The 13164-nt window shown below is 43.6% G+C and overlaps 1 protein-coding gene across 10 annotated transcripts in view; it reads right to left on the reverse strand.

The window, feature by feature from the left end:
• LRRC8D (leucine rich repeat containing 8 VRAC subunit D) overlaps positions 1 to 5589 on the reverse strand; it is a 138361-nt gene extending 132772 nt beyond the window's left edge. For 5 of the 10 annotated variants that reach the window (XR_002730833.2, XR_002730831.2, XM_023207918.2 and 2 more), the window contains exon 1: positions 5286 to 5583. The gene's annotated coding sequence lies outside the window, so the exon portion shown is untranslated. Of the gene's footprint in view, positions 1 to 29; positions 735 to 823; positions 839 to 4405; positions 4692 to 4863; positions 5197 to 5285 lie in introns of those variants that run through there. The other 5 variants (XM_023207845.2, XM_023207853.2, XM_023207862.2 and 2 more) reach the window with 5 other exon arrangements.
• Between the last annotated feature and the right edge of the window lie 7575 nt (positions 5590 to 13164).

Genomic DNA, 13164 nt, shown 5'->3' on the forward strand with positions numbered 1-13164 from the left:
AACCACCTATTAGCCAACAAGAAACTCACCTGCAAATCTTCTGATGACTAATACATCCTAGTGTGGTTTCCCTGGAGCAAATCCCCAGTGGTTAGACATTTCATAATCCAGAAAAGCCGTCATCTGCAAACTTAGAAATTCCACTGTGTGCTCCTTCTTTTAGATCAATTATATAAATAAGACCCAAGGGACCCCACTGTTTACACACCTCTAAGCAGAGAAGAAATCCTGATCCTTAGCCTTTATTGTTGGTCTTTAAGGCAGATAGATTCTAATGCCTGCTCTGTCACTATATGTGTAAACTTAAGCTAATCACATCACCTCCCTGTGCCTGGATATGCTCAACTATAAAATTTAAGGGTTAATCCCTTCCAGCTATAATAGTCTTTCTATTCAAAATGACACAACTGCATCCTTAATTCTAAGACTTCAACTTCGACACAGCCTTCGAAAATATAAAAGGACAGCAATACTTTTCCCCTCAAAAAACCTCAAATATTCAGAAGCCATCTCTTCTTTTCATTGGATCATCCTTCATCTCCAGAGGAGATAAAGAGGTTTCCCATATGGACTGGTAGAGAAGGGAAACCAAGTAGACTGCACCATCTGGACAGCCAACACACTAACAGAGGATTGGGGCACAATGGACGTTCATCACAAAGAGGTCACACACATTGGCCATGAGATTTGACATCTACCTCTAGCTCTCCTTCAACACTGTGAGATAGCTACCACCCAAATCAAGTAATTTATTAAATCTAGTTCATTGGATGGAGCTAGAGTATTTGGAGAACTTGGCACTAAGTTACCCGGGATTTCTTACCTGCCAGCTTCAGAAGACATCTGGGAATGGTAATTTCCTAATGTCTTTGCAGTGAAGACTGTAAAATCAAGTATGAACTTACATCAACGACAAGTTAAAGCCAAGCTCTGAGAAAAAGGTTTGTTTCTAAACCTCAACCCTCTCTCCTTCCCTAAATATAAGTCTGTCACTAAACATTTGAGGCATATTACCAAAAAAGAAAACAAAGCTTAGCCTGAGTGGGAACCAAGTCTATAGTTGATTTTTGCCAGTTATCCTACCTTCTCACAATTTTCAAAACCAACTCTAACCCCGCAAGCTTCAGATTTGCACAAAACATTAGAAACTCTCTTCTAGATACATAAACAGAACTACAAAGACCCAGAGGAAGGAATTCAGATTTCAGAAGCTTGCAACAGACTCGAACAATTTCAAAATGGTACCACAGGTGCAAACATATCAAGAGCTAAATGCCATGTGGCCTGGCATTTATTTCTCAAAAGCCCCCAAAATAAGGGCTAATTAGCCCTAGAACTCACCTCCATCACTCAGTGATCCTAGCTCTCACACAAGACCAACAGTGCCCCCAAACTACTGAGTTTTACATAGTACTAACTGACTACCATTTTCAACAAAGTCATCCTCCATTCCTCTCTGATATAATTAGAAGACATAAATTCAAAAATGTCAAAGGCTAGAAGACTGGATCAAAATAAATAGGATAACATTGAGAAGGAATAACAAAAACTTCTCCAAAAAAAATCTGCCGAAGAAATACAGGATGCAACAGCTCACAGAGCAAATATCTGGGGGTTTTGACTATCCAAAACATGATTATCTAATAAAGTTGGTGCTCAGCACTGCCTAAGAAAACCAAAGGCAGTTGTAAGCTTAAGGTGCAGTAAGTAGACATTTATGCCTAGGTCTCAGCAGACAGCCGTCGTACTGAACTCTCTGTTGGCCAGATCACATCTCAATTACATATTCAATTCCCGATTCTCCATGTGAGATGCTGGTAAACTGAGAAGATATCGAGAAACCACATTCCAATAAGTGACTGTGAAAAGAATTGGGACGAGCTTGCATTAGGAAAACCAACTGGGGGTAAGGGGACATCATATTCTCTTGGTGCATTCAAAGAGAGTAGGCAGCTCCAAAAGAATAAAATCATTGGAAAAAAAAATTCAAGGAGACAGCCTTCAGCTCAAGTAATAATACAACAAACAGTCCAAAGGTGTAATAACTTGTCTTCAGGAGAAGAAGTTCACAGTTCCTGGGGTTATTTAAACAAAGGTTACCTAGAAAGGGAAAGAATTTATTAAAATCAATAAATTGGACAGGGCCCCTCTAAAATGCCAATTCTGATTCTATGATTCTCAACTTACTCCACTATCATACTGTGTTCATCTGCTATGATCTCCCTCCAAACTGCCCCTTTCTTTCAATAAGGATTTGCCCAGACCCTACTCACATCAGACCTGATCACAAAAGTCTCCCACATCAGCTCCCTAAGCTCAATGTTATTATTCCTCCCATGTCAAGAACCACCTCCCTTCAAGATCTATTCTGAGATCTAAGGGCAGGCACTATCGCCATTTTGGACAGGATCATTCTTTGTTTAGGAGGAAGGCGACTGATGTCCTGTGCACAGTAGGATGCTTATGTAGCATCCCTGTCCTCTAGCCACTAGATGACAGCAGCACCTGCCGCCTAGCTATGATAACCATAAATGTCTCCAACATTCCTCAAGGTCTGCTGAGAAGCAAAACTGCCTACTTCTGAGAGCCACTGGTCTTGAGGCAAATGATTAACACCACTGACTTGTGGTTAAGTTTTTCACTAACTAGGTTCCCTCTACCCTCCTTTATTAGTCATATATTCTGTTCCACCTCCCTGACCACTGTCAGAAGTCAATTCAGATTTCCACTCCTCCCTCAACATACTTCATACACTTTCATCTGGTTCCACACACCCTGGATTCTTAGACAACTATAACTACCTGCTTCTGCTGGCATCCTCATGTGTGCCTGTCTTATCTGCTCTCTGTGATTACTACGAGAATTCTCTCCTGCCTTGTTAAGATCCCACAGCACCCACTCCAGTTCTCTGCTTCCTGCTGGCACTCAACAAATATTAACTGGTGTTTCTTAGAATGTCAAACACCAGCTGCAATTAAAAATAACTGAAATCCTTTACAAGCTACCACTTCAACAACATAATAATCATGATTACAAAGTTTGGACAAACTTTTGACTTTAATAGCTATTTTGTCTGCAGTACTGAGAAAGGAATCAAGTCTAATTTCCAATCTATAGCTACCAAAACAATTTAACTATTTGGACATGACAAACACATCAGAATTTTCTAAAATTATTTTTTAAAAACTCTGCATAATATAAAAATTAAGGGAAAAGGGGGCCTAGTTTTTTCTTTTTTTTTTCCATTAAACTTTAGCGATTTTGAGAAAAAAAGGGGCCAAGTTTTTAGCACGTTTTTTAAATGCTGGAAAACACAGCAGGGAGAAAACGATATGAATATGGCTCAATACTTTAACTGTTGCATCATATGCTACTCCACATGGTAATGGAAGGCTGGGTCATCTAAGGACAGTTTCCTCTCCAACCTTCTAATCTGTTAGGTTTTAATCAACACGCACACATACACCCTAAATAAAAACGAGACAAATCTAATACAAAGTGTTCAAATATATAAATAAACTGTGCCAATTCAAGATTTTGGACTTTTTCCCTGGCTCCATAGATTACCTAATCATTTTATGGGGGGCTCCATAAGTAACCTACAGAGATCAAACACCCCAAATCAACTTTCGTGACCCCTGTTTTAACCACCTAATTTTCATCTCAGATTCTTCCCCATCTTGCACTTGGATCTTAACAGGGATTTAGTTAGTTGGTGTCAAGAGAGGTGAAGCAAGAACCCCAACTCTGACCTAGCTGACAGTAGGTGTTTGGTCACTATTTTTGGACTGTAAAAATACATGCTGCCTGAACACCCCATTTACGGGATGTGGTGCAGGGTTCTTCCCATAGGTAAGAAGCAGAGGTCCCAGATGCTTTGGCGAGGAAGGTCTGAATCACTCTCATTCTTGGCAATGGGAGGGGCCCCTTGGTTGTTTATAAGGTAGACAGCCCTCACCATTACTGCAAAGGGGAATTCCCTGCCTGTCCAGACTCTTCCCAAGTCCAGTACAAACCACGTAATAGGTGCTCAATAAACGCTGCCTGAACGGAGTTTTACTACCAAAGCTGCCAAGGAAAGTTTCCAGAAGTCAGCTCTTTAGTCCTATCTCTCTTCCAAAATATGTCCTCATAGTTTTCTTTGTCCAACAAAAAATATTTTTCAAGATCCAAGAGCAGGAAATCTGCGAGGCAACGAGGAGCCAAATATAAGCTCAAGCAGCTCCAGATGGGCCCCACATTCCGCTAGGACTCCCCCGTACCTATTCCCCATCTCTCCGACTACATCCTGAGTGCGCCCTCCCTCTCACCTCGGCCCTTACCTCTACACTTTCGGCCACACTCACCCCAACTGCGTGCTCCTGGGACCTCAGAGCCCACGTCTCCCTCTCCAGCAAGGACCTACCTCTCTTCCCCTCGACCTGCAGCAGTTCTTCTTCACTGCAGCTGGCTTTTTAAGAAATCAAAAAATCTCATTTATCTGCAAGGGACACTCCCTAGTAAAGGGGCACGGAAAGGAGAAGGCCCCTATAAACCCTCTAGTAACCGGAGGTGGTGGTCCTCCTGGCAACCATCCCCAATTCTCCTCCTTTCCAAGCCCCTGGACAGGATTTGAGCAGAAGTCCCGCTCCCAAGAGCCCACGCCTCCAAACAAGCTAGAAGCGGATTATACCGGTACCCAACCCGGAGATGGCCCGTGGCCGGCTAGGTGCACCTGCGGGCCCCCAGCTCCCTCCCACAGGCGCGGGGGGCGGGGCGCCGGCCTTCACCTCCCTGCCCCCGCCCGCTGGGCTCCCAGCGCAGCCCACCCGGCACAGGAAGGAAGCGGAGGAGAGGCGATTCTGGAGAAGTTAAAGGGCTCACCTTACGGACACCGGGGCAGCAAGGCCAGACACCAAACACCCACCTCCGGGAGGAACCAGCGGAACCGAAACCACCTCTCCCCGCCTTTCGGATTGGGCGGAGGGAGGCAAGAGAAGGGAACGCGCGCGAGGGGTCCAGAAGCCAGGCAGCCGCACTCCCCTCCCGCAGGGCTAGCAGCCCGGGGCCGAAGCGACCGACGCTCAGACTGCAGAAAGCGGAACAATCTCCCAGGCCCTGGGGGCAGCAAACGGGAACCCACTCCGCTCGCTACCACGGACGTCCCCGAATGAGTTCCCGGCCGCAACCTCAGCTCGGGCCGCGGCGCCTGCGCCAGGGTTGCGCGCTTCGGTTCGGCGCGGCTCCACCTGCGCGTCGCCTTCCCTCGCAGCCCCCGGCCCCTCCCGGGAGAGGTGCGCACCAACCTTGGGGGGCAGTTCGGCCGCCGAGCCACGGCTTATGCTGAGGCCGGAGGTGGCGGCATCACCCGCGGCGGGCGGCGGCTGCACCGGGACGCGCCGGGGCGGCGAAGGCGCGCTGCGCCCTGTACCCTGCTCCCGCGACCCCGCCCGCGGTTGCCACCTCGAAGCGCGGCGGAGGAGCCGGGGCACCACGGGCGGCGGCAGCGGCAGCAGCGGCGACGGGAGCAGCAGCACATGACTCTGTAACGAAGGGAATTAGACAAAGCGTAACATGGACTCCGGACCAGTGCAGGCGCTGCAGCTCTGGGACCAACCGCAGCCAGCGAGCGCCGCGACTGGCCCGGCCGCAGCCAATGGGGCGGGCCCGGGCCTCCATGTGATTGCGAGCACTTTCTCCGGTCGCCCTGCAGCGCCTGACCGGACCGGGTCTGTGTGGCGAGGGAGGTGGCCCGGGGTTGGAGACTGGCGGCGAGCGACTGCCAGATGCCGAGCAGGTGCTTGGGAGGGGAAGAACGGCAGCCTACATCACCATCGCCGTAATGCTTTGTCAAGCGCCCACCTGGGCAGGGTTCGGTGCCGGGCAGGCGCAGCTGCCAATCAACTGCGAGGCAAGCTCAGGAACCTTCACCCGTCCTGGGCGAAGGAGTCGGTCCCGTCGACTAAAACTCTGCTATTAAGACTTGGCGCTGGGGTTGGGGGGGTTGGATTACACTACAAAGTCACTTAAGCGCCTTCCAACTCTAAGGAGAAAGTACTTATCTGAGCTTTGGGGCACACACAACTACTTGGCATGGATAGTTTCTCAGCTTCCTGTGTTCCGTCTGCTATTGAACCTGTATTGGAAAGTCGGCTCTTGTTTTTATCTGAGTCCGCGCCTTTCATCCTGTTCTTTTCGTCAAAAATATCTTACATCTGAAAAAGGCGGATGAAAGATTGTTCTATGCTAAGAGAGTTTTGCAGCCCGATAGTGTCACCCTTTGTTGTTGTTGTTGTAGGATCAAGGTTCATTTGCAGTCTTTTTTGTGGGTGAGCGGAGGCAGGGGCCAAGAAATAAATTAAGGCGAGATATTTGGAATTATTTGCTTGTAACAAAATATGTAGTTCAACCCAGTGCTTTAGTACCTTCTTTTATCTGAATCCATGTGTTTCTGTAAACCATGGGAAGTCTAATCTGTCTTCTACCAATATCTCTCCATGTCAGCAAATGTTCAATCAACGTTTACCCAGCATCTAAGTATTCTTAATAAGCATGCTGCACAAATGTTACAGGTACTCAGGAAGGTGTCGGTTCAGAGATAGTGAGACATTAAAGAGAATGATTGTCTAGGGTTTCAGAAAAGGATTCAGAGAGGTGATAGAATTGACCCTTGGATGGTGAGCACTTGGCCATCAGGCATTGGACATGAAGAAGAGCAGCCCAAACAGGAACATGAACAGAGAGGTCCAGAATACACTCAAGGGACCGTCCGAGACTCGTTACAAGATGACACCAGATTCTGAGCCCTCGGCCCTTTTGCTCTCACTTTCCTTCCCCATCCCTCGTTGCCAGCAGCCACTCCTGTTCCACACACTGCCAAGAAGGAGGTGTGTGGGCAGGGAGTGTGTGTAAGTGATCTAATCAGTGTCAGGTTTGCTGATCTAAGAGATGAGAGGTCTTTTAAAACTTAACAACTAGTGGTGTGATATTTTGATTGAAAACAGCCCACTATTATAATGAATTTGGAATGTGTTGCTGTTTGTAAAAAATAAAAATAAAAAAATTATAGGCCCGGCACGGTGGTTCACGCCTGCAATCCTGGTACTTTGGGAGGCCGAGGCGGGAGGATCACGAGGTCAGGAGTTCGAGACCAGCCTGACCAACGTGGTGAAAACCCGTGTCTACTAAAAATACAAAAATTAGCTGGCCGTGGTGGCGCAGGCCTGTAATCCCAGCTACTCAGGAGGCTGAGACAGGAGAATTGCTTGAACCCGGGAGGTGGAGGTTGCAGTGAGCTGACATGGTGCCACTGCACTCCAGTCTGGGCAACAGAGTGAGACTCCGTCTCAAAAAAAAAAAAAAAAAAACCCAGTCTTCTGTACTTTGTTCTTTTGATCTTTCCTGGGTTTTAAATTGTGATTCTAGATTTGAAAAACATGATTTCAAGATTGGTATAAATTGAGAAAAGAAAAAAGTGATATTCAGAAAACAGTCAAATGTGGAGAAATAGACATTCTCACACACTGTAAAAGTAAGAGGAAAACGAACAATCCCTTTGGAGGACATTTGGAAATTTTTGATAAATAGGTGTGTTCCCTTTAAACAGGTAATTGCATGTGTAAGGGTTTGTACTTTAAGCATATATGTGCAAAAGTTATGTCAGAAATATTTACACATGTACAAAAATATGTATATACATGTCTTATTGCAGCATTGCATTGTTTGTAATAGCGGAAACATGTAATGGTGTAAAAATCAAATAATAAAGTCCCAGTAGGAAACTGTTTAAGCAAATTTTGCTAGATCTGTAGAAGGAAACCATAAGCAGCCATGAACAAAAATAAGCTAGATCTATTTGTACCTATATGGAAGAATGTCCAAAATCTATAAGTGAAAAAAAAAAAGGAGGCTGCAGAACAATATGAATAGTATGATTCCATTTTTTGTATTTTTTTGCATTAAGATATACATGTTATTAAATGTATGCTTCAGAAGAAATCTGGAAGCATATGTAACAGGATGTTAATGGTGATTATCTCTGGGTGTGGGATTACTGGGGCCTTTCATTAAGTTCTGTATGTTTGAATTGTTTTTATATTGAGCACATATTACTTTGATAATCAAAAACGTAATTTAAAAAATTTAAAGGATTGTTTTAGAGTATATTCAGGCTATTATAACAAAATACCATAAGCTGGGTGGCTTATAAGCAACAGAAATTGGCTGGGCGTGGTGGTTTATGTCTGTCATCCCAGCACTTTGGAAGACCCAGGCTGGAGGATCACCTGAGGTCAGGAGTTTGAGACCTGCCTGGCCAACATGGTGAAACCCTGTATCTACTAAAAATACAAAAATTAGCTATGAGTGGTGTCAGGCATCTGTAATCCCAGCTACTCTGGAGGCTGAGGCAGGAGAATCACTTGAACCCAGGAGGTGGAGGTTGCAATGAGCCAAGATCATGCCACTGCACTCCAGCCTGGGTGACAGAGTGAGGCTCTGTCTCAAAAAAAAAAAAAAAAAAAAAAAAAAAACTTACAGTCTGGGGGCTGGGAAGTTCAAGGCAACAGCAGATTCCACATGTGTGTGTGTGTGTGCGCGCACGCACGTGCCTTCTTTCTGGTTCATAGAGGGTGACTTCTTGCCATATCTTCATATAGTGGAAGGAGTGAAGGTCTCTTTCAGGCCTCCTTTTTAAGGCCACTAATCCCATTCATGAAGGCTCTGCCATCATGACCTAATCGCCTCCCAAAGGAACCACCTCCTAATACCGTCAATTTAGGGGTTAGGATTTCAACATATAAAATGGAGGGGCGGGGGGACACAATATTCAGACTATAGCATGGATAAAATTAGTAAGAAGTCTACCAGTGATAAGTAATGAAAAATAACTGATCATCTACAATGTAAAAAAAAAAATCAGCCCATCAGCTTCTCCTTTTCCACAAAAAACAGAACGGAGGCAGCAAAGGACAACTGATTTGATGTTGGGTTCAGAATGAAGAAATATGATGGAAAAGGAATCTGAGGCTACTCTAGACATATCTACAGAGAAACACACGGCTTCTAGGAAGTTCTGTTCAACAAAAACTTAAAGAGCACTTACCATCCTTTGCTACTTGTTATAGTTAAGAATTGGCAACTGTTTCAGCACTTGGTAAATCTGTATCACAATAGTAACAACTAATACTTACATAGGTCCTCTTCCAAATAGTTTACACATACCTTTAGTCTTCACAGCAACCCCATGAGATACTATCCTCATCTAATAGATGGGAAACAGAAGGCTTTAAGGAGGCTCTGTGACCAGCTCAATACCACATAGACTTTAACTGACAGCTAGATTTTTAAGTCAGGTGGCCTGGCTCTAGAGTTCCAAGCACTTAATCACAGTTCTGTCTAAAAGGACCATGTAAGATAAAGGGCATTATTTGTGCATCTCCTCTTACCAAGTATGATGATTCTAACTTGATTTGTTCTTACCTAAACTATAGCATGCTCCAAGACAATCCATAATACTTTTGAAAGAGGGAATGAATATTGACTTTCCTACAAAGGAAGAATCTGAGCTCCTTGGAGGAGTGATTTTGCATTCTTCAATTTTATCACCTAGTAGAGTGCCTAACATATGGTAGGCAATATGGGTTTCAATAATCTGTAAACATGTTTTTGAAAAATTGTGCAGCAATCAAACTTTATAAATTGATCTCAGATGCACTGAGGTGGCTTATGAGTAATGTCATGAATTCCTTGTAAAATAGGAATTTTACAATTTGAAAAATAGCCCTGGGGGGAAGGGGCTAAATAGGGATATACCTTCATAGTCATATACAAATAAATGTACAATATATTTGTTTGAAAGTGGTACTAATGCTGAAGAGTTTCAAATTAGTTGAGCCTCTCTCTCACCTCTCTCGGTTTCCTCATCTCTGAAGTGGGAATACTAATACATACCTCAGTTTATTATGAGGGAAATAATTAAATGACATAATACATGGAAAGGGCTTAGCCAAGTGCTGAATAGGCATTGCTCAGTAAATGTCACCTAAGTACAACCACATAAGTGTGACCAAATTTATTAATCTAGTGTGACTGTTAAGAATGTAACATAATATGCAATATGCAATATCTAGAGCACCTTCTTATTGTCAAAAGACAGGAAGTCAATACATATTATGCTTTAAAATTACATGGTAGGAGTTCAGTCTAAGTAAATGGTAAAACAAATGTTTTCTCATTTTCTTTCCTCCCCTGTGCTACCTACTATTTTAATCTTTTCTATTATTTATATGGGTTAGACCCATTTCAATATTTCTTTATATGAGTTAAACCCATTTCACTTCTCAGACTTATTTAAATTCTTGCGGGTTGTTTTTTGTTTGTTTGTTTGTTTTCTGAGACAGGTTCTTGCCCTGTCACCCAGCCTGGAGTACACTGGCGCCGTCACCACTCTCTGTAGCCCAAACCTCCTGGGCTCAAGCAATCCTCCCATCTCAGCCTCCCCAGGGCTGGGACCACAGCATGCATCACCATGCCCAGCTAATTTAAAACAAAAAATTGTCATAGAGACCAGGCCTCACTATATTGACCAGGCTTAAACTCTTAGCCTCATAGTTAGCTAAAGAGGCAAACTGTCTCCATTCCTCACAGCTAAGGAAATTGAAATGATGAAGACTAGACTAGCAATGAGCAGGTTGAAAAGGGAGAAGCACTGTGGAGGAAATGGAGCTGGGCGGAGTGTGGGGGATAACCCTCTGCAAATATGAAGCAACGTCAAGTCCAAAGAGGAAGGGAAATTGCCAGACTGCTATAGTTAGAAATAATATGGTGAAATTGAAACTAGAAAAACAAAGTGTATATGTCTTAACCTAAGAAGAAAGACGTGGATCTGTGCCTCCTAAAATGGATTCATAGGGCTGGGTGTGGTGGCTCACTCCTGTAATCCCAGCACTTTGGGAGGCTGAGATGGGAGGATCACTTGAGGCCAGGAGTTCGAGACCAGACTGGTCAACGTAGCAAGACCCCTGTCTCTATTTAAATAAAAAATAATAAATGTATTTGGAGAGTGGTAAAATTAGGGTTACCTCTCTAAGTGAGTGGGTGCTTCTTAATAGGTAACCATGAAATAAGTGTTCCCTTCACTAAATTGTAAAAAGGAAAATATACCAAATTCAACTGCCTATGAATTTGTACCCATATACTCCACCTTCTTGCCTGCTTCTACTATGGATGGATCTCAAAAGAATTGTCCGTACTCATTGTCTCCAGTTCATCCCCCACCCCCATCTTAAACTTAACTGAATCAGGGTTTTACTCCCAAAGCATCACTAAAACTGATCTTGCCAAGGAAAACAATGACTTCCATACTGCTAAATACAGTCAACAATTCTTGGTCCTTACTTGACCTCTCAGCAGCACTGGACACCATTGAATACTACTGCCTCTTCAAGTGGACTTCTCTTGCCTTTCAGGATACCAAACTCACTCCCTTCAATGAGTTCATCCAGTTATATAGCTTTGAATTCCCCTTCTATGCCAACAACTCTGCATTTATATTTCTTACTCAGTCCTCTTCCCTGAGCTCCAGCTTGTGTTTCTGACTGCCTAGTTGGGTTTCCTACTTTCACATCTAATAGACACCTCAAACTTCACATGTTCAAAACTGAACTCCTGATTTCTCCCCAAAACTCGTGCATCCCACATAGCTTTACCCCCTTACTAAATGGCAATTCCATTCTTCCAGTTGCCTGGGCTAAAAGCCCCAAGTTATCCCTGACTCTTTATCTCATGCAACTCATATTGAAGTAGGAAATTCTGTTGGCTCTACTTTCTAACTATGCACTTCCATGGCTACCACCTTGGTCCCATCCACTCTCATCTCTCTTCTCGATTAACTCATTAGCCATCGATTAGTCTACGTACTTCTGCTTCTATCCTACTCCTCTCCACAGTCTATTCTCAGCAGCAGCCAGAGTGATCATTTTAATATGTGTCTGATTGCCTCACTCCTTTGCCCAAACCCTGTGATCGCTCCCCATTTTACTCAGAGTAAAGCCAAAATCCTTACGGTGACTTGTGAGGTTCTTACATGATCTGCATACTACACACCAAATGTCACTCAGAGAAGCCTACCCAGACAACCATATCTAAAATTGGAACCTACTCCCTGCCTGCTTCCGTTCCCATCACCTTGCTTCATTATTTTCCCTTGGGCACTTATCACTTGCTTATTATATTTTTTGTTTGTTATCTATCTTTTCCTGCTGGAATATAAGCTTTTTGCAGATAGGAAATTTTATCTATTTTGCCCACATGTATTTAGAATAGTGTCTGGCACATAGTACCCACTGAATAATTATTTTATAATTAATTAATGAATTTATTTCAGATTTCTAATCAGTAGTAAATGCAGGAAAATTTTTCCCAGGAAGAGATTTTTTCCACTTCATGTTGTTCTCTGAGGTTTGTTAATTGAAAAAAGGCATTCATATTCAGAGTTTCCAAATCATACATACCTATTGCTAAAACAGCACCTAGTCGTTTACATGGCAGGAGAAGAAACTTAGTGGAAAACATTACCATTTTTGCTAATCTCTCTTTTTTTTTTCTTTGAGGTGGAGTTTCGCTCTCATTGCCCAGGCTGGAATGCCATGGCACAATCTCAGCTCACCGCAACCTTCGCCTCCCTGGGTTCAAGTGATTCTCCTGCCTCTGTCTCCTGAGTAGCTGGGATTACAGGCATGTGCCACCACGCCCCAGCTAATTTTGTATTTTTAGTAGAGATGGGTTTTCTCCATGTTGGTCAGGCTGGTCTCGAACTCCTGACCTCAGGTGATCCACCCCCAACCCCGGCCTCCCAAAGTGCTAGGATTACAGGCATCAGCCACCATGCCGGGCCAATTTTTGCTAATCTCTTATAAGGAAAAACAATCTGATCTGACTTAACAAGAAACAAAATTGCTAAATAGTAATTCCAAAGTCCTAAATTATACTCTAATTAAGGAAAATATTTAAACAAAGTAACACAATAGTGAAAAGAATAAGAGCACATTAAACATTCATTTTCCTGTAATATATTATTTACTTTAAAACTCATGTTGTGCAGTAAGGCTGCTATGTATTCTAATTGGCTAAAATAAAAGGTTTAAGTGAGTAAAAGAACACAGATGAGACATAAAATAGCAAGTG

This window comes from Piliocolobus tephrosceles, chromosome 1 (genome assembly GCF_002776525.5).
Source record: "Piliocolobus tephrosceles isolate RC106 chromosome 1, ASM277652v3, whole genome shotgun sequence".
NCBI classification, from domain to species: Eukaryota; Metazoa; Chordata; class Mammalia; order Primates; family Cercopithecidae; genus Piliocolobus; species Piliocolobus tephrosceles.